At 44.0% G+C, this 27,447-nt stretch overlaps 1 protein-coding gene across 1 annotated transcript in view; it reads left to right on the plus strand.

Annotated features, from left to right (window-relative positions):
* TMEM178B (transmembrane protein 178B) overlaps positions 1-27,447 on the plus strand; it is a 353,447-nt gene that overhangs the window by 208,980 nt on the left and 117,020 nt on the right. The gene's annotated exons all lie outside the window — the stretch shown is intronic.

The following is a 27,447-nucleotide window of genomic DNA, read 5'->3' on the forward strand; positions in this document are numbered from 1 at the left end:
TTTCAATAGCTCTTTGTACTGAGGAAGAAAAACATGGGAAGTCTGATTTGCTAGAAATGTTGCACGTGTGATGAGAGCTCTGCGCCGTATGAAGTAGAGGGCTTTCTAGCCCTCTGTTTCCAGAGCTGTCTTCTCCGCCGGTCCCATTCCCCTCCCATTCGGTGCAGCCATTTTAAATAGGCTTTTCATTGATGGAACGAGGAGGTTTGCCGGTGTATGTTCAGCAGCCCAGAAAGTGCTCAGCTGCTGGATGGGTCTGGTACACAATTGGCAGAAGGGAAGCAGTTAATTAGTCTTTTTTTAATGCCAATGTCAATATGTTTCTATTACAATCATGGGTCCATGTTGTTACCCTCAGGTGGCTAATTTACATGAACTTTCTCATGTGCATTAAGCTTTAAACAACATCCTGGGTTGCCTTGTGAATAAGGTTGTCGATGCCTTTTATGTAAAAGCCTGGAAATTCAACTCCTGTTGGGACTATGTTTTCAGAAACAAGAAGAACACAAAAGTATTAATACCTGTCTTTCTCTCCCTGTGAATGAATAAATCCTTATCACTGTTTTTTTCCCCCTAAACAAAAGAAATGATCCAAAGCATTTAGGATGTACAAAGCCAAGACGTGCTATTTATAAAAAGAGCCAAGTTAGATAAGAAATGATTTATGATAGTCATATACCACCTTTCAACCAACTGGATCATACGGCATTTTACAAACTGACTGTACATGCTGTGTGTGTATGAGAGAGAGAGAGAGGTAGAATTAATACTTTGACCAGAATTAAACCACTTGGGTGGTGAAACACACCCATTGTTTAACAATACACAGCAAAACACAACAACTATTTAGAGTAAGCAGAGACAGATATCACGTCCAACTGAAATGATAGAGGAGAGGGGGGAAAACATAAACAGGAAGAAGATAATATACTTGTATTGGACTTTGAGCAGAACTCAGAGACTTACTTTTGTGAATAGGAGTCTGAGATCTTAAATCACCACAAATGATCCGGACCTCTGTTCTAACCCATAGACTTGTTTTTAATTTGTTATTCAAGTTAAAAACTGAAACGAACATATTTTAGCACTAAGCTCCTTGGAGCAGGGATGTGGAGCTTATACCTCACAGATCTGCCCCTTGCTGCAGCCACCTCTTCCGTTATTAATTATTCAACTTTTCTGGTGACAAGGTATCCTAGTCTAACTCTTCCTAGTGGTATATTACAACAGGCCTGTCTCACCCCCCTACTACACCAGTTTTACTTTCATGTAAGAAAACACAGTAGAGAATCAGCTGCAAGGCTGATATTAAGATGTGGTCCACATTGTAACAAGAAACAATTCCTGTTCTCAGGAGCACTATAAGAGTATATTCAAACCAACAGAGACAAAATTCTGGACCCCAACACAACGTAGCAAAGAAAATTAGCATACTGAACTTCAGTAAAATTCAGCTATACGTGAATTGAGAAGTTTCACTCTGAGAACCGGGCTTCTAATATTTTCATTCAGATCCTTAGCCATTTGTTGGGAGGGGGAGAGGGGTGTTATGAGAATGATCTAGAAATACAGAAGATGCAGTGGGTAAGCAGGAGGTCATAAGAACTCTGCGTTCCTCGTTCTTCATTACAGATAAGCCAGGGAGAAACTACTAGTACATCTGTGTTGTTTGGCAGAATATTTATTAAAGACAAGTAGGTGTCTTTCTTGTGTTTTGAAGGACATGCAGTCCTGAAACAATAAAAGGGGATGGATGCTGTATCTATCACATAGGTGCTTGCAGGACTTCCATCACCCTACTATCTGAGCACCTCCTAAGGAATTACAAATAGAAACAACATTAGTAACCTGTCTTCTTTTTCTTTCCCAGTTTGAAGAAGAAATAGCTAGATTAGTTTTTGTGTGTGTGTGTGTGTGTGTGAGAGAGAGAGAGAGAGAGAGAGAGAGAGAGAGAGAGAGTAGAGGGAGTAATGTATGTGGCTTGCAAAGCATAGAGACAGCTAAGTCAGAGGTGTGTTTTACATTTAATTCTGCATGCAGTGAGGCCCACTGTCATTCTGAATTCATACAGAACTGGGTTTTGTAGTTTATAACAGTTCTTCCTCCCGTGAACCTCCTATTCCTGGGCAACAGTTTGAGTGGAGGGTAGCTGGCACATTGGGTCTTAAGGAGCAAGAAGCACTGTGTCAGGTAGCTAATACCAGTCTGTAGCAGGGAACTGAGGTGCCTGCTACTTGTGGAGCCATCAGTAAGGAATCCAACTGCAGGTTGCCAGGGTAACCAGTGGGAGCCAGCTGACCGGAAGGAGCAGGGCCTGGCTCCCATATAACCCCAGGCCAGGCCAGGCAGGGAGTTCCCCGCCAGCAGTCAAGGGAGAAGGAGCTCTGCCAGAGCTAACAGTGAGGAGAAACCTGACTGCATGAGCAGCTCCTGATTGCTGTAATGGGGTGGAGAATTCCCTGGTAGGGATTGAATGTTGTTTAGCCAGACGGCATAGATTTTATGTTATAGCCCAGGGGCTTGTGTTTTTGTGTTCGCTGTTTAGACCGAAGGACCGGGTGAGGTTATTAGGGGTTGGAGGAAGCCTCATAGGAGCTCCACAGTAGCGTGGGGATCCCAGTGCCAGCGAGGGCATCACATTTTGGGTGCACTGACCCCGGCACCAGAGAGGGCATCGCATTTTGGGTGCACTGGCCCCAGTACCAGAGAGGGCTGAACATTTTGGGTGCACTGACCCCAGCGCCAGAGAGGGCGCAGCGTTTTGAGTGCGCTGACCCCGACTCCAGAGAGGGCACAGCATTTTGGGGTGTACTGACCCCAGCGCCAGGGAGGACGCAGCATTTGGGTACATGGACCCCGGTGCCAAGGAAGGGGCCAGGCACGGCTACAGCCCCCTGAGGCTGAGAGAAGCCCCAGAGCAGAGGGAGTGATGATTGATGAGCCCCAGAGGGGGCACAGTTGTGAGACAAGGTTACAGAAAGCCTGAGCGCCAGAGGGTGCAGAGAGTGAGACTGACCGAACAACATCCGGTACATCAGCAAAGCTTGGGCTGCGGTGTAAGGGGAGGAAAGGAACCGCAGATAGCGCCCTGTGGGATCGGGGCAGAAAATGGGCAGCCTCCTGCTTAACTAACATCCTCTAATTAAGCAAGTAACAACAAGGCGTGGCAGAAGAGAAGGCAGGCGGTTGGCCCATAGCAGGTGGGCAGGGCCACTAGTGGACAGACCCTGAAGAGACACACCTGTCACACAGTCCCATGAAGGACTTTCAATGCCAGTACAGAAATATTTCTGCTAGTACAAAAAATTTACCTCTGTGTTGAATGAGGAGCCAGTGCAGAGACTGCACAAGTTGATGTGTCCTTAATGACCTTTGCAGATAAGTGGATGGGATGCTGAATTTTATACTCACAGGAGCTTTCTTGGGTTGCATGGTTTTATGCCTAGATATAATTAGTTGCAGTAAACAGGCCTGGAGTCATGAATGCCTAAATCACTATAGTCAGGCCTATGTCTGATAGGATGGAGTGCTGTCATATAGACAGCAGCAAGCATATTTTTGCTGCTGTCTGTATTTCTTTTCCTATGGTTATTTGGGCCTGGAGTAGCAGTGATGTCCAGACCACCTTAGAAATGTGAAGGCAGTTGCCCTCAAGGGGGAAAGCAACTTAGCAAGGACCAGTTCTTTAGAGTGCTTCCCTCGTCCTACAAATGTACATTGATCTTGCCTATGCTGAGGAAGCTGGAGGATGCTGCTGTTTATATTGTATACAAAAGATATTGAGAGTTGGGTGTCATCCATGCTAACACTGCAAGCCATGTTCTGCCATCAGCTTCTGAAGCTGACAGCTTCAGATTGATGTGGAATAGTATCTTGCAATAATGCTCTGGAGATGGAAGAAAAATTGCCCATAGCAATCTTCTAGATTTGGTATGAGGGGAAAGATCCAAGTCATGTCATGCAATTATCATTCATTGTTGCAGTTTCTTATAGGATCATATGCCACAGCAAGGTCCAGCAGAATGAAGATGGATATGCTTCATCTGTCTGTATTATGTCCCTGACCGACCAAAAGGGACACATGATGTGGAGGGGCTGGAAAGAGTTTTATTCTTTTGCCAGCTTCTTGATTAGCTTGCTTAGAAAATACAAATTAACATGGCAGGTTTATGAGGGCTTACAAGGTCACTGACATCGAGCAATAATTTCTTCCACATTGATTGGTCTACTGGTGCTTTGGGACTATCAGTAAATTTCCTCTCATCAAGTGGGGTGCTCGTGCTCTCTGTTAGTAGGATTCCCATTTGTTTTCTCTCCTTTTTTTCCATTTAGGCTGGGAAAGGGTCAGAGTAACAGGTAATGGCCTTGATTGCTGCTGTCCTTGGAGTAGCCCACAAGGTTATCTCAAGGTGATTCTCTTTGTGACGTAAGATGGTAACTCATTGTAATGAGAGGTGCTAGTATCTGGAGATGAGTCTTGGCAGTCTGGGTTTATGAACTGGAAAAGTTTGGCAGCCTCTGTTCGTGGCCAGATACCAAAGCTCCCTGGAGGAGCTGATAGAAGATGTCCTCCATCGTGGCAAGGAAGTTCACCAGGGAAACTTTAGAATCAATATGAAGAGTGCATTTGATACAATGGCCTAAAACCTCTGATACAAATGCCTACTTCGGGCTTCGCAGAATTAATTTCTTGACCTGCACACATGGAGTCACCCAAATATGGGTGGAAGTCTGCAAAAATCTTCCTAATGGGATCAGACCACATCCTAATTTGCATGGATATAAGACTATTTCCCCTTGCAAGACAGAGAGAAATGGCCAAAATGGTTTATCCCCAGAAATTCTTGGATCCTACCAAATTCCTGAATTTCCTTATGGAAAATCTATTATTCAAGAATTCAAAGAATAGGAGAATTAATTAAACAATATAATTAATGAAACAATATAACAACATGCTGTCAACAACTCTAAACACTGTGACACCCCAAAAAATCATTCCAGCCTTTCATCCACACTAGCTACTCTTAGTTCCTTTCAACAGAAAATACAGGAAGGAGGAAAAAACAAAGAAACAAACCCAAACTTGAGCAAAACTGTGGCAGAAAACACAATCTGTCACCAGCAACCTCAGATACAATGACAGAATGTCACTACTATGAGGGAGGCAAACAGATCCCACCTCTCTTGCTGAGTTCCTGTTAAAACCAGGAGTCGGAACATGTAATTTCATAGTAGGGAGAGGCTGGAGACTGAAGAAATGTATGAAAAAATTTATGTACAGAAACTTTAAAGGACAGATGCAGGTGAAAAACTGGGGGTTATATTCTCTGCTGGTCTAATTTTATGGAGCTGTGCCAGCAGTGCATTTGGGTCTATAATACACAGACACACTTAACTGTCCTCATCTATATTACTAACAATACCCTGAGATTATTTTTTCACTATTAATGTCATTTGATGACTTTGTTCCTTTTTTCTCAGTTAAGATAATGACAATATGCTAGTCAGTTTCACTTTTTGCCTAAATGGTAGGGTTGTGTGAAGCTTTGGGTGCTGATTTGATTTGGAGGAGATTTGGCCCGATTCAGTGGCCAAATCTCTGAATCTGAATTGAATCAGGGGACCAAAAAAAGATCCAAATCGATTTGAAGCTCTCTGAATCTTTGGAAAAGATTCAGAGAGCTTCGATGAGTTGGGTGCTCTCTGCCTGCTGTAGCAGGGAGCTGGAGCTGAACTTGGAGCTGGTAAGTAGGGGCAGGGGAGGTGGGGCTGGAAGAACAGGGAGGGGACCATGGGGGGGACCCCTGCCAGGCTCCATCCCCTGCCTGCTCCCCCAGCCCCCCTGACCCCTCTCTGCTCCCCCAACTCCCCCATGCCTGCCCCGCCTGGCTCCAGCTCCCAGCCCTTTATAAAAAGCCCCTACTCACCAGGTGTTGCCTGGTGGGGGGGCCATCCCCACTGCCTCATGCCACATGGTGACAGGACCCCTGCCCCCCGCTTCCCCAGCCCTACCCCATGGCTGTCCAGCTGCCTCAGCTCCAGCCCTTTAAGAAAAAAAAAACGCAACCCTCCCTGACTTGCTGGCTTCTGCAAGGGCCTTGGGGCTTTGGGGGGGCTCATGCAGAGCCCTCCACACAGTGCAGGTCAGTGGGGGGCAGCAGGGATCACCCCCCCCACCAGGCAGGAACCTGTGAGGTTGGGGGCTTTTTTTGTTTTTGGTTTTCTTAAAGGGCCAGAGCTGGGGCAAGTGGGGCAGCCATGGGGGAGCAGGGGGGGAGAGCAGGGACAGCAGGGGGGGTTTGGAGGTTCATGACAGAACCCCCCACGCAGCACAGGGGGACAACAAGGATAAGCCCTTCTGCCTGGCAGCACCCAGTGAGTAGGGGCCTTTTTTTCCAAAGTGCCAGGAGCTGGGGCAGGTGGGGCAGCCATTGCCGGGCCTGAGAGAGTGGGCGGGGGATGGACCTGTGTGATTTGGAGATTCAGCAGCAGCCAGATCTCCAAATCAGATTCGGCCGAATCCAGATCTGAAGTGAATACTAGCCGCTATGCACAGGCCTACTAAATAGTTATTTTCTCATTTCAATTTTATGTTTATATGCAATAAGTTACAGATACAATCACTGACACATATTGTTAGTTTATATTTAATGTGTGTCCACTGGTATATATCTTTTTAAATTAAAATACAACTGTGGAAACATTTCTGTTAGTTGTTGGCTTGTAAAAGTGCCACAGAACCTACATTTCATGCTAAATCTAGGCAATGAGAGCAAACTCTAATAAATAACTAAGTGCACTCTAAAACACTCTAAAAAGTATGATGGATTCTTGTCCAGCTTGTCCTGATGTAAATCAAGAATGCCTGTGCAGAAGTCACTGGAGTTACATGAGCATAAAGTGTGAGAGGAGAATTGAAACACTATCTTTAAAAACAAAGAAAATATTAGATACCAGAGGGAATGATTTAAGGAAAAATTCAGAGCAGATGACGAGAAAGTCAAAATACTGGCTTTTGACCATGCCAAAAAATCCCTAAGCAAGTCACTAATTGGTTTAACCTCATCCTACATTGAAAAATAATTATGTACCAACCCAGAAAAAACACAAGTGTGTGCCTTCCATCTGAAAACCATGAAGCCAACCACCCGCCCAATAGTACACAGTGCGAGACCCCATTATCCTGCTGTCCAAATCCAGTTTACCTTGGAGTCACCCTTAGTAGAACTCTCTCATACAATGAACACACCATGAAGACAAAAGCAAAAGTGAGCACTTGTAACAAGATTTTATATAAGCTCACCAACTCGAAATGGGGAGCTAGCCCCTCAACCATCCAAGCCACTCCTCTGGCTCTCAGCCTCTCTTCTGCCAATTATGTATGCCCTGTATGGGAGAGATCTGTACATGCTAAGTGTCTTGACCCCATTATGAATGATAGCTATCAATGCATCACAGGATGTCTGAAGCCTACCAGTCTAAACAGTGTGTATTTGCTGGTTGGCATTGCTTCTCCTGACATTAGAAGAACAGTGGCCAGCAGGATAGAACAATCAAGATAAACTAAAGATGTGAGACACCCACTGTATGACCATCCCAGAGCACACAAATGTTTGAAGTAATGAAGGAGCTTCCTCACCAGCACCCAATCTCTTGATGTCACATCCAAGGAAACACAAATACAGTTGTGGAATGAGAGGCTGAAGAAAGTATCTGACAGCAAAAAAAAAAAAAAAAAGACATTCTAGCAGCCGAGTCCTTACCATCATGGGCTGATGAAACACGGCAAAGGTGGTGATGTCTTGATTGCCTATGTACTGGAGTTGCAAGTTCCAAGGAACCATGGGCAACTGGTGCCTCCCAAGTCTGGGGGGGCACCCACAGGCGCCGCTGGCAGCGTTGGCACAAGCATGTGTAACAAAATGGTCAAATGTGGTGTTGAGACATGAGAAGAAAACTAGAAGGCCTTTTTTCTGGCTCCACATCTATGGTCTTGTGAAGTTTTTGACAAAGATGAGTGCCACAGGGCACTGCAGACGTTATTTTAAATAAGGATGTAGAGGAAGACTTCCTGTCATTACTTCTGATACCTGTAATATCAGAATCTGTCAATTGATTGCTACAAATCTATAGCATTAGTCCTTGCAAACTGATTAGTAGAGTCCTGAGGTTCAAAACTTGGTGGAAGGACTGTACATGCTTGTCAAAAAGCATTTGCTAAAGCAAGAGGAATAAAATCTAGAAGAGTGTGGATAGTCAGATGTGTACATCAAGGGCAACCAAGCTGTGATCTGCTTAGGAAGCTGCATTAGCCGAGTGCCGGATACGCCCAACAAATTGGCCAAAAGTGAAAATTGTGGCAAGAAGACTTATTTTTACTACAGACATGTGGTTATGACTGGTCAAACTGTTTTATTAAACAAAATTTTCTGCAGAAAATGCCCATGTTCATACAGAAGCCAATGCCAACATGTCTCTCACCCCATTCTCATTAAAAAACTGGGGGACTGTGGTGTTGACACCTACACAGTCAAATGGGTTGCCAACTGGCTGGAGGGCTGCACCCAGAGAGTGGTAGTGGATGGGTCATTATTGACCTGGAGGGATGTGGGCAGTGGGGTCCCCCAGGGCTCAGTCCTTGGGCCCGCACTATTCAACATCTTCATCAGTGACTTGGACGAAGGGATAAAAAGCACCCTGTTCAAATTTGCTGATGACACTAAGATGTGGCAGGATATGGGCACATTAGATGGTAGGAGTAGGCTGTAATCGGACCTAAACAGGTTACAGGGGTGAGCGGATGAGAACAGGATGGGATTCAACACTGACAAGTGCAAGGTGTTGCACCTGGGGAGGAAGAACCAGCAGCAGACCTACAGACTGGGGAGCTCCCTTCTCATCAGTGCAGAGGCAGAAAAGGATCTTGGAGTCATTATTGATGCCAAGATGAACATGGGCCGGCAGTGTGAGGATGCAGTCAGGAAGGCCAACTGCACCTTGTCATGCATCCACAGATGCATCTCAAGCAGGTCCAAGGAGGTGATCCTCCCCCTGTATGAGGCATTGGTCAGGCCGCAGCTAGAGTACTGGATCCAGTTCTGGGCGCCGTACTTCAGGAGGGATGTGGACAACATGGAGAGGGTCCAGAGGAGGGCCACTCTCGTGATCAGGGGTCAGCAGGGCAGGCCCTACAAGGAGGGGCTATGGGACCTGAACCTGTTCAGCCTCCACAAGAGAAGGCTGAGGGGGGATCTAATGGCCTGTTACAAACTAGTCAGAGGGGACCAGCAGGCATTGGGGCAGTCCCTGTTCCCCCAAGTACCACCGGGAGTGACTAGAAATAACAGTCACAAGCTGGCAGAGGGTAAATTCAGATTAGACATTAGGAGGCACTACTTCACTGTCAGGGTGGCTAGGATCTGGAACCAACTTCCAAGGGAAGTGGTGCTGGCTCCTACCTTGGGAGTCTTTAAGGCAAAGCTAGATATCACCTTGCTGGGGTCGTTTGACCCCAGTACTCTTTCCTGCTGTGGCAGGGGGTCGGACTTGATGATCTGTTCAGGTCCCTTCCAACCCTACAAACTATGAAACTATGAAACCCAGGCCCATTTTCTTCAGTCATACTTTTTCCCCTGCTATGAAGAGAGCAAGGAAGATGCCAGCACGGGTTTGTTTTGGGTAGGTCTTGCTTGACCAATCTCATTTCCTTCTACGACCAGGTGACCTATTACCTGGACAAGGGAGAAGAGATTGATGTCATATATCTTGACTTTAAAAAAGTTTTTGATCTGGTATCCCATGATCATCTCTTGGCAAAACTGGCCAATTGTGGCCTGGGGTCCACCATGATCTGCTGGCTGGGAAATTGGCTCCATGGTTGGACCCAGAGGGTAGTAATTGATGGAAGTCAATCATCATGGTGCCCTGTGACCAGTGGGGTCCCCCATAGCTTTGTCCTTGGACCCATATTGTTCAACAACTTCATTAATGATGTGGCCATTGGAGTCAGAAGCGGACTGGCCAAGTTTGCCGATGGCACCAAACTTTGGAGCAAAGCATCCACACCTGAAGACAGGCGGGTGATCCAGGCTGACCTGGACAGGCTCAGCAAATGAGTAGATGAGAATCTGATGGTGTTTAACACTGAAAAATGCAAGGTTTTCTTGGGAGGAAAAACCTGAAGCATCCTTATAGGTTCAGCAGTGCTACACTGGCTAGCACTATGGAAGAAAGAGACTTGGGGATCATAAATGACCACGAGATGAACATGAGCCTGCAATGCGATGCTGCTGCTACTAAAGTGACCAAAATGCTAGCTTGTATCCATAGATGCTTTTCAAGCAAATCCCAGGATGTCATTCTCCCCTTGTACTCGGCCTTGGTGAGGCCGCAGTTGGAGTACTGCGTCCAGTTTTGGGCTCCACAATTCAAAAAGGATATGGAGAAGCTTGAGAGAGTCCAGAGAAGAGCCACGTGCATGATCAGAGGTCAGGAAAACAGACCTTACGACGACAGGTTGAGAGCCATGGGGCTCTTTAGCCTGGAAAAGCTCAGGCTCGGGGTGAGCTGATGGCCACTTATATGTTTATCAGGGGTGACCACCAGTTTCTGGGGGAAACGTTTGTTCACCAGAGCACCCCAAGGGATGATGAGGTTGAACAGTTATAAACTACTGCAAAACCGTTTCAGGCTGGACTTAAGGAAGAATTTCTTTACTGTCAGAGCCCCCAAGGTCTGGAATAGCCTGCCATCGGAGGTGGTTCAAGCACCTACATTGAACACCTTCAAGAGTAAATTGGATGCTTATCTTGCTGGGATCCTATGACCCCAGCTGACTTCCTGCGCTTTGGGCAGGGGGCTGGACTCAATGATCTTCTGAGGTCCCTTCCAGCCCTAATGTCTATGAAGTCTATGAAAACAAACAGAAAAAACTGGCATATGGAAAGTTTCAGCCAGCAAAAACTTGAAAATGTTTTTGTGGTTTTGTTTTTCCATGTTAAGTTCACTTCTAATTGAAAATTTTGGTTAAAACTATTTATGAGTATGGACAAAAAAAAGTAATACCAGTGGAGGTCAGTGAGAGAGACACTCAGCATGAGGGCAGACAGAAGTTATATTTGCTATGCAATTGGGCCCCTGAAAGCACCTTATAGTTGTGCCATAACAGATGTGCCTGGCTTCAGAGTGCTTTTAAAGTGGCATAAAAAATTAACCCTCATCAAATGAGGAGTCAGATGAAGGTACTCCACTTTAGAGCAATTTAGGGAACATGTGTTCCCTAGGATTAATTTGTGGTGCAAACGGGGCTGGGCTGATTCAACCTAGACTCACCCTCAAGGTAGTCTGCAGGAAGGGAAGGAGGGGTATGGAGGGGGAGTGAGCCGGTTGCTGGGGTTTGCCTGGCCTGAGCTTGAGTGGGGGGGGGGCGGTGGATTGGAGCCCCCTCCCACCCTTCACTCCCTCCCTGCTCAGACCAGACAAACCCCAGGGGGCAGCTCACTTCCCCTCCCCACTTTCTTCCTACAGGCAGCCACAGAGCTAGGAGTGGGGGGAGTGGCGGGGGTCAGGACTAGGGGAGAGAGGCAGTTCCTCAGCTGCAGGCAGGCATCTCAAGCTCCTACAGCCAGGCTCAATCCCCCAGCCCCAACAGGTGGATATCTATTGGGCCAGGGGACCATTCTAACTCATGGCATTTTATGTAATGCACCATGAATTAGAGAGGGGACTTGCATGTATGTCAGTGCCCCATGTGTGAAGCTGATCTGTTGTGGCATTTTTGTGTCTTGCTGTAATTAGAAGATAAATCATTGTAGTTTAGCAGCTGTTTCATTCTGGTTTAAGTTGCCCTGGTTAACTTCACCTGCTGCAGGACAGGGGAGGACCCACAATACAATTAAATTAGATCAGCTGTCATATACCCATGAGCAGTAATTCCCCTCACTTTGGGAATCATAAGCTCTACTGCTTAATGCTCCACCTTGAACCAAATGATCTGTCCACTGAGATTCTTTAGGGCTGGGATGTCAAACTCATCTAACCCTGCGAACCAGATGAGGGTCACTAGGCCATTTTTTGGGATAGATCGGGACCACACATTGGAGCCGGTGTGTAGGGCTGTCCTGGCAGGTTGCATGCAGAAAGTACCCTGAACTGACCCCCTGTGCTGAATGCAGTACCTGCAGCACTGGGTCCAGCCTGCATGCCAGAATAACTCAATAGGCCACATTTGGACTGCAGGGTCAGTTTAAGACCCATTGGCACTGACTCTGTGGATGCTCCGGAGCTTAAGCACCCACCAAAAAAAATTAGTGGGTGTTCAGTACTCATGGGGCCACTTGCAGATGTTAAAAAAAAAATTAAAAATCCCCCCCGTACTTTACTAGGAAAAGCGGTGTGTGACTTGAACCTGGTTCTGCAGTATCTGTAAAATTCGGGTGCTTTAGCAGGGCTTTTGGCACTTTTAGCTAAAGCTGATTGAATCAGCTGTTAGATAAAAGTACCAAAAAAGTCTCTCTAAAGCACCCAATGTTTACAGATGCTGCAGAGCCAAGTAGAAGTAACACACTGCCTCTTCTGGGCATGTGCACGGTTCAGCACAGGAACACACTGAGTTAAAAGTAAAGTACTGGGTTTTTGGGTTGTTTGTTTGTTTTTTTTAAGTCTGCAAAAAACCACCACAAAAAAAAAAAAAGTTGGTGCCTATGCCAAGACCTATGGGCCGAATCATAGGCCTGCACCAGTATGCAGGCAGTATGTTTGACACCCTTGCTTTAGGAAGCTTGTCAGTAGGCTGTGTAGTGTGTATATGTGGGGTCCAGAGTTGGAGTGGTATTCCATACATGTATGTTCTGCAGTGTTGTTTCAAGGCATAGGCCAATTAGCCCCAGACACAGGGCCTTCAGTTTGAAAGGGCTCTAGTACTCATCAGTGTTGTTGAAACTAGGGATCTGAAAGGTCAGATGATTAATCCTTTAACTGATAACCAGTTAGTTTACTGGTTATCTTTTCGCTCCGGTTGGGTGCAGTCAGGTAGGGAAGGGAAGCTGAGTGGTGCCCCAGCAGGACTCAGAAGGCAGCAGGGCAGCCAGGAAGGTGGGAGGAGCAAGAAAGGAACAGGGAGGGAAGATGGGGACTAGTATCCATAGTCTAAGAGGAAAACAGCCAGCAGCCAAAGACTCAATAGTTAAGCAATTAGCTGCTCATTGACACTGTTCCCCTCCTCCCTGCACAGGGCTTCATGTGGGCTGTGTTGTCTGGCTGGGGTTGAAATGGAAGTGAAATGGCTGTCCAACATCTCAACAGATGAAAGGAAATGCAACAGTCAGTCAGTCAGTGGTGCTTGGCAGTGGTGTGGGAGAAGAGACCAATTTGCAAGAAGCAAGCCAGTCAAAGGGCCCCTAGAAATGGGAGCAGCTTCCAGCAACAGCTGTGTCCGAGCTGCTGTGTTATCAGTTAACTGTTTAACCAATATAATTAGAGGAGGTTAAACGAATATTTTTTTTAATAATATTTACATTCCTAGGCATATGTAATATGTACCTCCAGGCATGGAGCAAATGTTTAGGGGAGTAAAATAAAGAGAGAACCACAGTGTAAACACCCAAACATTCAGATTTGCAAATATGCAGTTAAGAAAAATGCCAGAAGTATCCATATGCACACTCAAGCACAGTCACTGCAATAACATTTATGTGATTACATGGTTAGAGGCTCTGAATGCCCAAGGCTTCCCAAATCCTTAAGACAAGCTTGCTTCTGTATATTGCTGAACTATAAAAAAGTCAGCAACTTTTCAGTGAGACAAGATGCCTTCTGCATCACTGACTCCATACATCCTAGATAGAGCTCTCTAGGGAAATGAATATATATGTGCCAATAGAGCTGGGTCCCAGTTCCCACCAGGATTTCTGCATGGTAAACAAGACCAATGTGTTCAGCAGTGAAATACCCAGGGGGAGCAGTTACTAGCTTCTTTCTTTTTACCTGCATACCTACCTACAATTAAATTTTCGAAAGGGATAACTTGCTTGTTCTCATGGGGTAGCATGATATAACTGAACACTATCATGTAGGGATGAAGAGGGAATGCCTGGCCCCTGTGAACAATGCATTGTCTAGTGGATGTTCCCTTTCTCCTTCTGTTGGGTCATCAACAAAGGTTTATGAGTACGTACCTACTCAAATCATGATTTTGCATTTTTCGTGGAAATCATGATTTGAGGTGCTTTCCGTAAAAAGTAGTGTTCCCCGTGATTTTCAGCAGGATTGCCTGACCCCCCCCCCCCACTTACTGAATATAAAATGCTGGCTCCCCAGTAGGAACCAGTAGGGTTCACAGCCATCAGCACACAGAGAGGGAGCCAAGATGGCAGCCACCTCCTTCTCCCTCTGCCACTGATTAGCCAAGCGGGCTGCCCATTATGTGCCCCCCCCCATGCCAATTGGCAATGAGGGGTGGAACCGCAGGAACGGCGGCCCTCGGCCAATTAGTGGTAAGAGGTGGAGCCACATGAATGGCAGCCCTCTTGGCCAATCAGTGGTGAAGGGTGAGGACACTGACAGGGCCCCTTTGCCAATAAGCAGTGTTGGGGGGGGCGGGGGTTACTGTGAAAAACCGCAAAAACGGTGGTGGGCACTGCCATCAGCCCATGAAATCACCTGCCTACCTCCTTGATTTTGATAGGTCCCTATTTTTATAAGTCTGCTCCACCACCCACCTACTAGATTTGTTCCTTAAGCTTAAAAGATCAAGGTGTGTGCTTATGAGCACTAAAGATCCTGGGTTCATCTCTCACAGTCTGCCTAAGCAGGTTTCGGGATTTCCAGCTTAGCTTCCTCTTTACCTTTCATGGACATTCAGGACAGCTTGGGAGGCAAAGCTGGAAGAGGACAGGGCTTCAGGGGACCAAACTTCAGGTTGGGGAGGTGTTCTGTGGCCCTTTCTATCTGTTAGATTGCTTTAATGACTGGCTCTGATTGTCAGCTCTTGAGAAAAAACATGTTAACGGCATCTGTATGTCCTCTCTCCTGAGTCGTTCCACCAGCGATGTAATAGTCTCGAACAGGCAGCAACCCTTTGAATCTGCATGTGCGTGCACATGCATATATAAGAAATATAAGTGAGCTGCTGTGTATGTGTGTTGTGTCTATCCACATCTAAGTGTAAACTGGATGTTTCTTATGTGTTTGTAGTTGGTTTTGTACTAGTGAAGATGGGGATGTGCATTTCTTTGTGTCTCAATACACCTGTTGTTTCCTTATGTCTCTTGCCTTTGGGTAAGAATTCAGGGCAATATTTTGTACTGAGCTTCTGGGAGAGGCATCACACAGTTGCAGATGAGGGGAAGAAATCAAGGATAGTTTGAAGGTACCTTTGTGTCCTCCCAACTCCAGTCATCCCAGGGAAGTTCCTTAGGTTATAGCTACCTGTCTTGAGCTGTGTCTGTACTCACTAACCCTCCTTCCCCCGCCCATACTGCTATGGACTTGCCTACTCCTACAGTAGGAAAACCACTGCCTGCCCCAGAATACCTATGACTGGAGGAAATTCTCTTCCAGCCGATAGCATACAGGGGCCATGGTGATGCTGAAAACTCTAGTGTTATACCTACTTCTTTGGGCGCTAGATGGTGCTAGCAAAACTTCAGCCAGGGCTGATGATGGTTGAAAGTTGTTATTAGGTCATGGGTATCAATGGACTAATGTGACATAAGTTAGTGGTCTCAGTTTAGGTCCCAGGACAACAAGTTTCTTCATCACAATAAGCATTAATTTTCCCTCTTGTTGGCAGAAAATCTAAGGATTGCCTGAGGCTGGAGAACGAGCCAACTCTTCTCCCAGTGAAGTAGACCATTGTGCTCCAGGGTGAGACAGCAATGAGAAAGCTGTTGTCCAGGCTTTTTTATTCTGTAGAAAAGACTGAACTTTTACAAACTGCTGAACACCCATGTAGAGAGGCTGAGCGCTCTTCATTTTGTCGATAGGGTCTTTCAGGGTGCTCTCCTGAGGCACTCCACAGTGTGGACTTAGGCACAGAAGATGACTGTCAATCCAGTCATGACACCAAGCAGCGAAACTGTTAAACAAGCATGCATGCATATGGGTGTGTATGTGTGTTGTACATGAGTGCATGCATGCATTTCCCTGTTTTCATTTGTAGGTGTATATGTGTTTAAAATATTTTGTGAGTCTGATTATGTGTGGCAGCTGAGAAACACTAACAAGATGCCTATTTTTTCATACAGTTGCTTTATTAGGAGAATCGAGGAGAAGATAATGAAAAATGTTAAAAAGGAATAGCTCTGCCACTTGTTTTGCTTCATACATATTCATGAAACCCCCCTCCCATCTCTTTGCCCTTGGGCTGGTTCTATTAACTGGGAGCCATTAGCTGTGGATGAGGCCAGAACCTCATAAACCATTTGGTTTCTTTCTAATGCTTTACTAGAGTATATGCAGGAATGGACATTGCTGACATTTGTATCCCAATGGAACAATTTTTAATATGGCGTTACTGGCCTCAAATGACCATTTAGGGAGAGAGCAAAGACAAGTTGCCTATAAGAAACAAGGCCAGAGCTCCAGCCAGTGTAAACCACTAGAGCTGCGTTGAAATCACTGTAATTACACCAGCTATTCTGTAGATTTGGTCTGTTGTTTTTTAACCAGTGGCTTGTCTACACAAACAGCTTGCACCACTTTAAACTAAGGCAGGAATTTAAACTGATTGAGTGATTTGAGCATAAATCTGTATGTGAACAATCTCATTTCTATTTGCAAGTGGCTTATTTTGATTTAATTTAAGATGCTTTGGAAACACGTTTAAGCTAATTTGAAATAAGCCACCCCCAAACCAAAAGAAAAGCATTTGGGCATGCGTTTTGCATTGGTTTAACTGAATTGGCTTACAGATGGATTGATCTAAGTTAAACAGGTGCAACTCTTGCATGTAGACAGACTTAACACCCAAAATGACTATCTTGGAGGATACCTTAAAGTGGTGTCTTGAGAGAAAGGGTTGCCTCCTTTTGGTGGCCTGTGAAATGTATTTCACTGGATATTTTAAGGTACTCTGCACTTCTAATGATTTTATATTTTGGTGCGTGTATATATGTCTAGCCATCCTGTTCCTATCTGACGTAGCACCTTTAAGAAGGTGTTGTTTCTGACAAGGCAGCTACTGGCTACAGAAGACCAGTGTTTTCTGAGCCATTTCAACATTTCCAGTAGCAGTGTCTCCCTGGGCATGTCTGCACTGCCTCCTAACAATACAAGATATTGGATGAGTGCAACACCCCAAAAATGTAACATAGCTGTCCTAAGGTGCTAGGTATCTGCAATAAGTGCTCTGTCCTGCGTGTGCTTATTGGTGCACTCTCAGTGCTCCACTAAAGATGGCACATTCCATAGCATGATGCATGCAGAGCAGGAACACCATACTTTAATGTGGCACCCCACAGTGCATTCAGGAGGGTTGTAGACACAGGCCTTCTGAAGTGCCAATACAGAATAAAAAACAGATAATGAAGGCATTTTGGCCAAGTGAGGCTATTATGCTTACACCTTGGTTAAGGGTGTTTTTAGTGTGGGTGTTAAAGGCAACTACAGAACTCCTGCCTCTGCCTAGAAGAGAGACTCTGTAATCCTTTTGTGCTTTGAGCTGTTGGTGTTTCTGACCAAATTCTCATTTAAATCCTGGGTGAGGAATCAACTCCATACAAATCATTTTGCTTTGTGGTTTTCTCATTCAAATTGCTCACAAGCCTACAGACTTACCCAATAAAGAGGTTTATGAAGGTGCTGCTGATGCCTCATAGGAAATGTTCTTTTTAGAAGTAAAGCTGATTATATTGTATATTGATTATATTTTCAATACATCCTATTCTCTCATTATTTCTTGCTGCAGACATTTCCACGAAAACTGGATCATTGCTTCTTCTGAGTTCATCTGTTCCTGCTGATTATTCCCCATTGGAAATCATAAGCCTTTGTCTTTGTGACAACACAATAACTCACCACAGAAATGATTATGATGTCACAAGCAGAAGATTATGACTTCAACTGGGGAATGAGCAGCAGAGACAAATGAATTTTCAGAAACAAAGATTCTCTTTTTCTGTAAATATCCCTAGTGATGATAAACAAGTGAGAGAAAAATGAAGAAAAGAATGTGATATATACACAAAAGTTGTTTCTGAGGAGAATATATTATCAGGTTTTCCATCAGACTGCAGCACATCTTTAAATAAATAAGCAAGGAGGCTATTAATTTTAGACCTTATTCACATTGGGCTCAGAAACTGTGTAGAGTAGACACATTTAAATAAAGTGGTCTTAATCCACGGCTGCTCAACCCAGCACCAGAGGGAGCAATGCTGAGTAGATTCACCCTTGAGGGAAAGAGGCAATATTTTGCTCAGCGGTATGCAGCTTTAAGATACAGTCCAGGCTTTCCAGAAGATTCACTGTTAGAGGCTCCATATGTGCTGGCTACCTTGTAAGATCCAGGTTCCCTGGCGGAGAAGAGAATTTTGTGCCACCAGGGTTGTGAAAGCCCAGCATTTCTAATACCTGATGCGAATCGAGCTCAGTGCGTAGCATAATAATGTCATAACAAAACATCAAATTCAGAGGGTTTACCTAGAAATTTGGATCTTTGATAGAAACAATAGGGTTCTGGGTCATATGTTCTACTGTTCCTCTTTCTTTTGCGTCCATCTATCCTAATATCGATTTTTCTTTCCTCATCTGCCTCTTTTTTCCTCCTCTTTTTTTGTCTATTTAACCTGCTAAATAATGTCTGTTGTGATGGTAGCTTTAGTGAGCTGCACAGTGCATACCTGTCCACCAGGAACTGGCCTGGGATCAACAATTTGTTTCACAGTGACCACCAAACAGCCAGCAAATGCTAACAGCTTTTCAATACTATCAGTCAGGCCTGTACCGGAGATGATAACCTATAGGTGCTGAGTTACCTGTGCTAGCTATATGGCATGTGGGAGAGAAAATCAACATCTGGCCTGTTCCACGGCACTGAGAATGGATGGAAATGTTAAAACTACATCCTTTTTTGTTAAAGGAGATTCGGACTGAGGATTTAAGGGTAAAACAACAAAATGTCCAGCTGCTTGTTTAGCAGGAGGAGCAAGGTCATGTTTCATTTTTAAAATATTACTTTTTATGTTTGCTTATTTGGGTTATTTCTGGCTTGCTGATTCACTGCCACATTTTAATTTTTATTCTGTTCTCCCCCCTCCCCTTCCAAATATTTTATAGAAAAGCTGCAAATTACAGGATGTCTAATTAGGAAGCTTTGAGGAAAAGATGACAAAGAGTCAGTCACCATGGAGACAGAAGTTGCTAGCTGGTTCATAGCCAGCTAGACAATGCAGGAGGCTCTGATAAGCTATTCTTGGGGACAGTAGGAGTTGGTTTCTGTGAGCAAGGCAGGCTGGCATGTGGCTGGTTTCTGTGAGCAAGGCAGGCTGGCATGTGGCTTGTCACAAAGGGGCAAGAGCTCTTTCCTGTTAGAAATGCTTGAGTTGAAGTGTGCCCTGGTGCTGAGGGGCAAGTATACTGGTTTTTCATCTTAGGACAGCTTTTTCATATCCTGATTTGGTGTATGATATGGATCCTTTTGAAGTTAACAGAAAAACTCCCCTTGACTTTAAAGGGCTTTGGATCATGCCCCTAGGTCACAAGGAAAATGAATTTTCTGATCTCATCATAGACCTTACGGTACAGATGAGCCTGAATCATTACATCTAAATCCAGATTTCAGAATGTTGATGGTGCTCAGCTCTGGAGTTTTGGTTCACTTCATTCTAGAGATAGTGTCTCAGTACAAAATGACAACGCTGTGTTCCTCCAGACTTACAGACCTGCTTAGAGCCTGGGTTTTTGATTCAAGGCTACAGTCCTCCGTGCAAGGCAGTTGTCTGCAGCAAACAATTTGGCATGATTGGCAGCCTCTTCTTTAGGAAGGCTGAGGACTAGAATAGCAGAGGATGCTGCAGATTAGGACTTAGATTTATTGACAGAGGTCTGGTATTACATGAAGGAAAATTGCACTGTACCTGACTGGGATAAAGTGTATAGCACAGGCTTTTATTTCAGTCATGGAGATGAGTTTTCTCTAGAAGATTTCAGACTTCCTGTTTTGGCAGAAGACGTTTTCTCAAGTTCTGAAAATGAGGTAAATCTTTCTCCTTATGACTTAACTATCTACTCAGTCATGGCATGATATGTTGTCAACACTAAAGAACATCATACATGATGACACCATACCCAGCAGTGCTTCTTAGCAATACTATGCATAATAATTAGCACTGCACAAATCTTTGGTCCCTCATTCAATTTGGCGCAGATTCAGTCCAATTCAGTGGCTGAATCTCCAAATCCAGACCTAATCAGAGGACCCTTTAATCTCTCTGAATTGAATTTGAGCCCTCTGAATCAGAAAGATTCAGCAATTCAGACATAGACACAGCTTTAAATGTTTTTTCTACATACCTCTAGGTAACAGGTGGCTCGTGAATGCTGCGATGGATGCTGAGGCAGATGGAGCATCTCACAAAAGCGCAGGGCACTCCCCAGAGCACTTGGCAACAGACCCGGAAGTGGGCCAGAATCATGTCCAGTCCACTTCCAGGTCTACCGGGGAGCGTGCTGGGGGGCCCCTGCACTCCCCCAGCTTGGTGACTGGTGCCTCCTGGGTCTGGGGGGGTCCCCGGGGTCCCCCCATGGCCGATTGTACTACTTCCAGTCCACTTCCAGGTTCGCCACTGAGTATGTGGAGGGCCCCCCTTCCCTCCGGTGGGACACTTCACTTGCCCCAGCATCGCAGCATTCACAAGCTGTGCTGGTACCTCAAGGTATGTAGAAAAAACATTTAAAGCTGTGTCGATGTCCAAATCACTGATATTCTGAATCAGCATTGAATCTTCAAATTTGGATTCAGTCGAATCAAATCAGGAACAGTGATCCGAAAAAATGAATTAAATCACTGTCCCTGATTCAGGCCAAATCTGAATCCGAATTGAATAAGGTCTGCTTCGCACACCCCTAATAAAAATACAAATTTAGTTAAAACCTGCTGAACTACAGTACCATTTCCACTGGCCCGAGAGAGGCTGGGATGCTTCATTGACATTTTGGCACAAATGGTCTCAAATTGGGAACCAGCCTGACCAAACAAGACAAAGGTCCTTGCACAAAAACCCTAAAAAATGGTAGGATTCCTACCTGAGTTGCTGAGTAAGAGGATAGTTTAGCAGTCTTATATTCCTGGTGATTGAATCCCAACTTGTTCATTTTTTATTCAGAGAACACTGCTGTCTCAATGGAGAGCAGGTTTTGACTTGCATTTGGGAGAGATCAGCCAGCTGCAACTGAGTGGAGTCAGTTGCTACAAAGGCTGTTATACTTAAGGCTGGGCAAAAGGTTCCCTATGGTGAAGGCATAGTTACAGACATAGAATTATCTTAAATATTCTGAAAAAATAAAGTGACCATGTTTTTAAGGAAAAAAAACCCAACAAAAAGCAAAGAAGGATACTTTTGCGGTCCTGAAGTATAAAACAAGTATTATTAGCATACAAAAGAACTGACAACATCTATGCTCATTTGACTTTTTCATTTAAAAAAATTATGCCCCTGGATGGTTTATTCCTGGTAAACATGGAGCAAATTCTACTCATGAGAGTGAAATGCCTCCAAGAATTTTTGTAGCTGAAAAACTAGAAAATTCCAGGAGACCTTGAGGAAGTTCATTGTTCCATAGGATATCATATGAATAAAACCGGATTGTCTTAATAAAAAATTTGCTGACATTGATAATCTTTGTAGGGAACCTATATTAGAGTTTTGAGTTAAATTGTCCCAGTGTTTAGCTAAATACAACCCAAGTTTTGAGCGATCTTTCTTTGATTTATGGTTTCTGTATGAATCTCTGTTTTGTTTGTGCATGTGTGCATGTGCGTGTGTGTGTGTATTTAGGCTTGTAGAAATCCAGAATTCAAAGTAGTCCCCAAAGAATGGAAATTAGCTCATGATCTGAAACTGAAAACTAAGCACTTGTGATGGGAACTTTTTGAAATTCACACAGATCTAGTCAGAACACAAGATACCCTCACTTAACACACCTGCCTTCAGCTATGATCAGTAGAACTCCTGATCTCTTTGTAATCAATGGAAGGCACAATGGGTTGGACAGCCAGAGCAGGTGAAACTGGTCAGTGAAAACTGCCCTATTGTAGAACATCCTCTATTGAATCAAACTGGAAAGTGTCTCACAACTTGTAAAATTATCAGTAGTAGCCTGTAGAAGGACGTTGTAAACACAGGTGTATACATTTCCCATTGGTGAACATGGTAAGCTTCATATAGCACGCGGTGGGAGTACACGGGTAGATGGGTAGGTAAGTGCAGGTTCATGAGAGATGTGGGTACAGGATCAAGAGATACATAAAGGTCAAAGTGCATTACCACAGATAAAAGTTCAGGTGCCAAATCTATATGGTCAAAGTGTCTGAACTCCAGCCCTTAAAGAAACTGAGAGATTGCAGAGAAATTGGCTTTGTGTTACTAGGCTTCTTCACGAAGAGAGGTACCAGAAGCTCCAACCTTAACAGAACAGAGAGGGTAGTGGGTGGTCAGGTCTTCTGTCTGTGCCTCTTTGGGAACAATTATCTGCTGAGCAAATAACCATTTCGGCTGTCTTTGTAGCTCTCTTTCCTTTACTTTGATCCCTTAGCCAAGTAGTGATCCCTGTGCCTTATCTAGTGACGAGGGCAAGAGTACTCCATTCTGTTCTGGGCAGCATACAACTCATTCTGGAAAAGAGAGGACAGTGTTGGATGAGGGTTTGTATGGGAGGAATTGCTCTTATACCCTGTTTCCAAATGGAGCAAAACTCTCCAGCAGGTTGCCCATATTTGTAGCTGTATGTACTATGTATTCTGGAGGGGGAGAGCCCTTGAGCCAAGTAATTAAACATGTCAGCTCTTTATCCAGGAGAGTATTATATTAAATTATGTACAGTAAATATTTTTGGAAGGTAGAATTCTAAAGAGAACTGATTGATTTATGGCAAACTGCCAAGCTTCTGGTAGATGTTGGGAGATGTGTTCAGAATGAAAGGTAAGGCTGGGAATGATGCTTTGGGGTTGGGGCGGGGGTTGGATTGATCAGGGCAAGGGAATTCTGGAGTACCCACCAGACTGCAGCCCTGCTTCCTGTTGCAATTGAGCAAGTCACAGAGAAAAAACTCGTAGAACCTCTCGGCTTTCCACATGCCTGTTGAATCAATAATGGGCATTGCAGAAATGCTTGGTCAGCACTGCTGTCTTGGCTCTTCTTTTAAATGGCAACATTAGCAGGAGTACCCAGCCATAACAGGCAAGAATGGCAGTGGGGGGAGGGTGGAAAAGGATGTTGATAATATGGATGGCAATGCCAATGCTGTCAAGGACTAGAGCCTATAAGCAGGCAGCAAGAGACGTCATTGCAGCTCCAGGGGAAGAAGGGGGTGCGGTTGGGGACAGGGGTTATTCACAGTATTTCTTTACCTAGAGAAGATCCTAATAGGTGAGAAGGAGATAGGGATGTGTTTGTGTACACTGTTCTGGAAGTGTCAGAATGTTACACATAGCTATCGTTCAAGAAATGGATAGGGCTTGCAGGTAGAAGTATGTAGGTATGTTATGCAGATGTGTATATGTATATGTGAATGATCCTGTGAGCTGCATCATTTCATACAGTACTAAACAAAGCCTGGGAAGTACTCTGTAGAGAAACCCCCCACACCAGCAAAGGGATAAGTTAAAATAACCTGAAAGAGATTTGCTGCCTGTGATGTACCCTAGTATCTGAGTCTGTCTGAGATGTGAGTGACTTAATAGGTATAACTATGTAGCATCTATATATAATGTGTTTTGCAGAAATTTGCTTACTTAGATGGTGTCATGCAGTATGTTGTAGGGACTATGCATTTATATTACATATATGCATACGAGGTTATACATGCAAGTGTTAGTATGTGACAATGGAATTTATATAATGTTTTCTATGTGTTACTGAGATTTCTTAACACATAGTGCATGCGTTTGTTTATGGTGTATGTTTCAGAGATGAGTAGCTAATTATACATATATTTTGTTCCTAAGATGTAGGTTGGTGCATTAGGTTGTATTTGCTTGTATGTTAAAGTGTAAATATTCTGTATATTTATAGTATATATTGATGCTATGTGTTACTAAAGTAGAAAGAGCATGTCCATATGTATATTTAATTTTAATTTTCTGAGATATATGTTGCATATATCTTTTTATGTTGCAGAGATGGAGAAATGTTATGCACACATGTGTATTTATGCTGGTAGATACAGAGATATGTGACTGTATTTTCCTAAGGTCATTTTCTTTATCTCTTCTTCTGGGGAAGTTAATAATTTTCCTGGTAGCTTCCCAAGGGAAAAGAAAGATCCGGTGTATTGCAGTGTATGGCATTATGTTCTCTGCAGGGAGCCATCACTTTGTTATTTAAAGATGGCTCTTCATTTTGCAGTGTAAGGTCATTTCATGTCTAAATGATGAAACACCATCTCACCCATAAAGATTTTAATTTAAAGTGCCCAGTGCCTCTCTTCTGCTGGGAAAGAGCCATCATCAGTTCTTGTTGTGGTTATCACAGCTGACAAGAAGCCAAAGCCAGCAGGTTTCCTCTCATGATACCCATTTCCATGGATGGTGCATGACCCCACACTGGTCCATCTCTACTCACTCGCAGGTAGTGACAGGTGAACCATGAAAAGATAGAGAAAAGCATCCAACAATTCTGAACATTTATATGAACTTTCAGGATCTCTTGTATCTGGAAGAGCTGAAAACCTCTCAAGGAAACATGATTGCATGAATTTTTGAGTATTACCTACTTCCACTTGGGTTAGAAGATAACCAATATTCAAACCACCCTTTAACAATGCATGCAAATGTTGTGCATGTTTTTACTTACCTAAGCAGATGGTATGTGCAATTAACCCAAAGTTTGCATGAACAAATGCCTGCTTTCCAAATGTGCATACAAAACAGCAGTTTAAAGTATAATGTAACTTTTGAGCGAATGTAGTTTTAACTTTTAATTTAAAAATTGTGCTCCCCATTCTACCTGATAGGATGATGATAACTGGTTCAATTGTTTCATTGCATTTCATTTTATTTCTAAAGATAGTTGTTGGATCACTTCAAAAATCAAGTATTGGCTGAACTGTCTTGGGCACTGTAAAAACAGCTAATGCTTTTTTTTTGTTAACCTAGATGAGAGAGTTGCAAAATCTGAGACAAGTTTTTATTTCTACTTTTCCTCTTGCACAACTTACTAGGCCAATGGAGATCAAATCCAGGTGTCACATTTAACTTTTTTACTTCAGTGGAAATGTATCAGTTTGGACCAGCGTTGAATTTGGCTGCAGTTTATTAATGAGAGATCAGGCATAGGATCTTTTAACTTTTTAGTGGGCTTAAGTCATACTCTGTAGGCACTTTCTGAAGGCAGCAACTTTGAGAAAGCCATTGGTTATGATGCAGTTAAAACCTGTTTAATTTAAAAGTGATTATAATCAGTGGAGAAAATCCTGTAAATTAGGCAATTATATACTTCAGTTCCCTTTCATCCTCCCTCTTTCTTCACTCCCCACCTTGTTTCTGTGCTCGAAAACAGACATATTATTATAGATTTCATAGATTTCTAAGGTCAGAAGGGACCTTGTAGATCATCGAGTCCGACCCCCTGCTCTAGGTAGGAAAGAGCGCTGGGGTTAAATAAGCTCAGCTAGGTGTCTGTCTAATCTTTTCTTGAACACCTCTAAGGTAGGAGAAATCACCATCTCCCTTGGATGTTGATTCTAAACACAGCTCTTGTGAATTAGCTTCATTCTAGCCATCTTACTTCTCCCCAAAACAACAGGAAAATTTGAAACCTAGAGTGCACTATTGTGATTATTCAGAAGCAAAGGGTAAAGGTATGTGTGTAGTTATGTATGTTCTTCCCTACCTTACTTTCTGTACAACCTCTCAAGTCATCTTGAGAGTCTCTCATAATAAACTTTGCAAGATAAATTGAAATCTTCATTTCCACTGCAGTTTGAGGAGGCCTGTAAATGAAAGCTTTATGGACCAAAAGTACAAGTCTCCCTTTTCCTAAGCATATTAAGTGGTATCAAAGACGTCAGTCAAAATCTATCATAAAAAGGTGTGTTTCTATGCAGTATGCATAAATTAGCTGTACACAGAGGGAGGTGAGAGACTAGTAATCTTCCATAGCCCTTTTCCTTCTTTGCTTCCATTTTCTGAAACAAATACCAGTACATTTTCACTCTCTTTGGGGCCACCTTGTTCCTATCAGAGCCCTGGAGACACATTTTCTCATGACCATCCTACCCTGTATCCTCTGGATCCTATGCCATACTATTCTGTCTTAAGGATACTAGCTAGGACTTCTTTGCCCTAGCTTCCTAAGATAACTACAGCCTCCCTTTAGTGACCTTACAGACTTCAGTACCATTGGCCTGTAGAACCAGAGACCAGATTGTGAATATTAGTACTCTCTTGTGCCCCTTGACAGAAACAGGCCTCTTAATGGGTGACGTGAACGTAACATAGATTTTATAAATAGCTATGTGCTAGGGTGGAAACAGTGATGGGAGGGGGAATGGGGAGAGTCTACATTAATTCAGAGTTAAGGCTGCCAACCTTTACCCACACTGTCAGAAAGAAAATGCCTGGAAATAGAATAAGAGTGGGTGGGGCAAGTGGAAATGGAAAGGAAGCCAGGGGACAGGTGGAAATTGAGGAAGAATGTGTGGGACGTGGAAATGCAGTGGGAGTGGATTTGACATGTGAAAACAAATCAGGAGTGGGTGGAACAAGCAGAAACAGAGTAAGAGTGGGTAAGACACCCAGGCTGTTAAAAAGCAGATTTGTATTTCTGACTAATTCATGCATTTCTGTCTCTTCCATTTGGTCTTGGTGTCTGTCCTCTTTGGCACACCCAATGGACAGTACTAATCCAGAGTTAGTAAAAGCATGATAGGTATCTTACAGCTCAGGTAGGAATGAGGATGGCGACTTTTAAAAGCTCTTACAGTAGGCTGCTTTCAAGCACAGAACCAGAAATGAAGATGTCATTGGCTCTCACATTGCTTGGCAGCGATGTGCAGCAGCATCATGTGCAGTGACAGTGTTAAACATGTTTGTTTCACAATTTTTACTCTCCTTTTGCCTGGGGGTGGCTCCCTCATCATCTGGAAGGGTGACAGTTAATTGACACAAGGCTCTCCCTTCCCCCAGAGGCTGAAGCTATGTTCTGCGTAGCACTACTGACTCCTCGTGCCGGTCTGCACAAGAGAAAAGCAGGGCTGGGGAATTTGTGGCAAATCCCCAGCTCCATACTG

Source organism: Crocodylus siamensis, chromosome 4 (genome assembly GCF_052110815.1).
Source record: "Crocodylus siamensis isolate JL-2025a chromosome 4, ASM5211081v1, whole genome shotgun sequence".
Taxonomy (NCBI): Eukaryota; Metazoa; Chordata; order Crocodylia; family Crocodylidae; genus Crocodylus; species Crocodylus siamensis.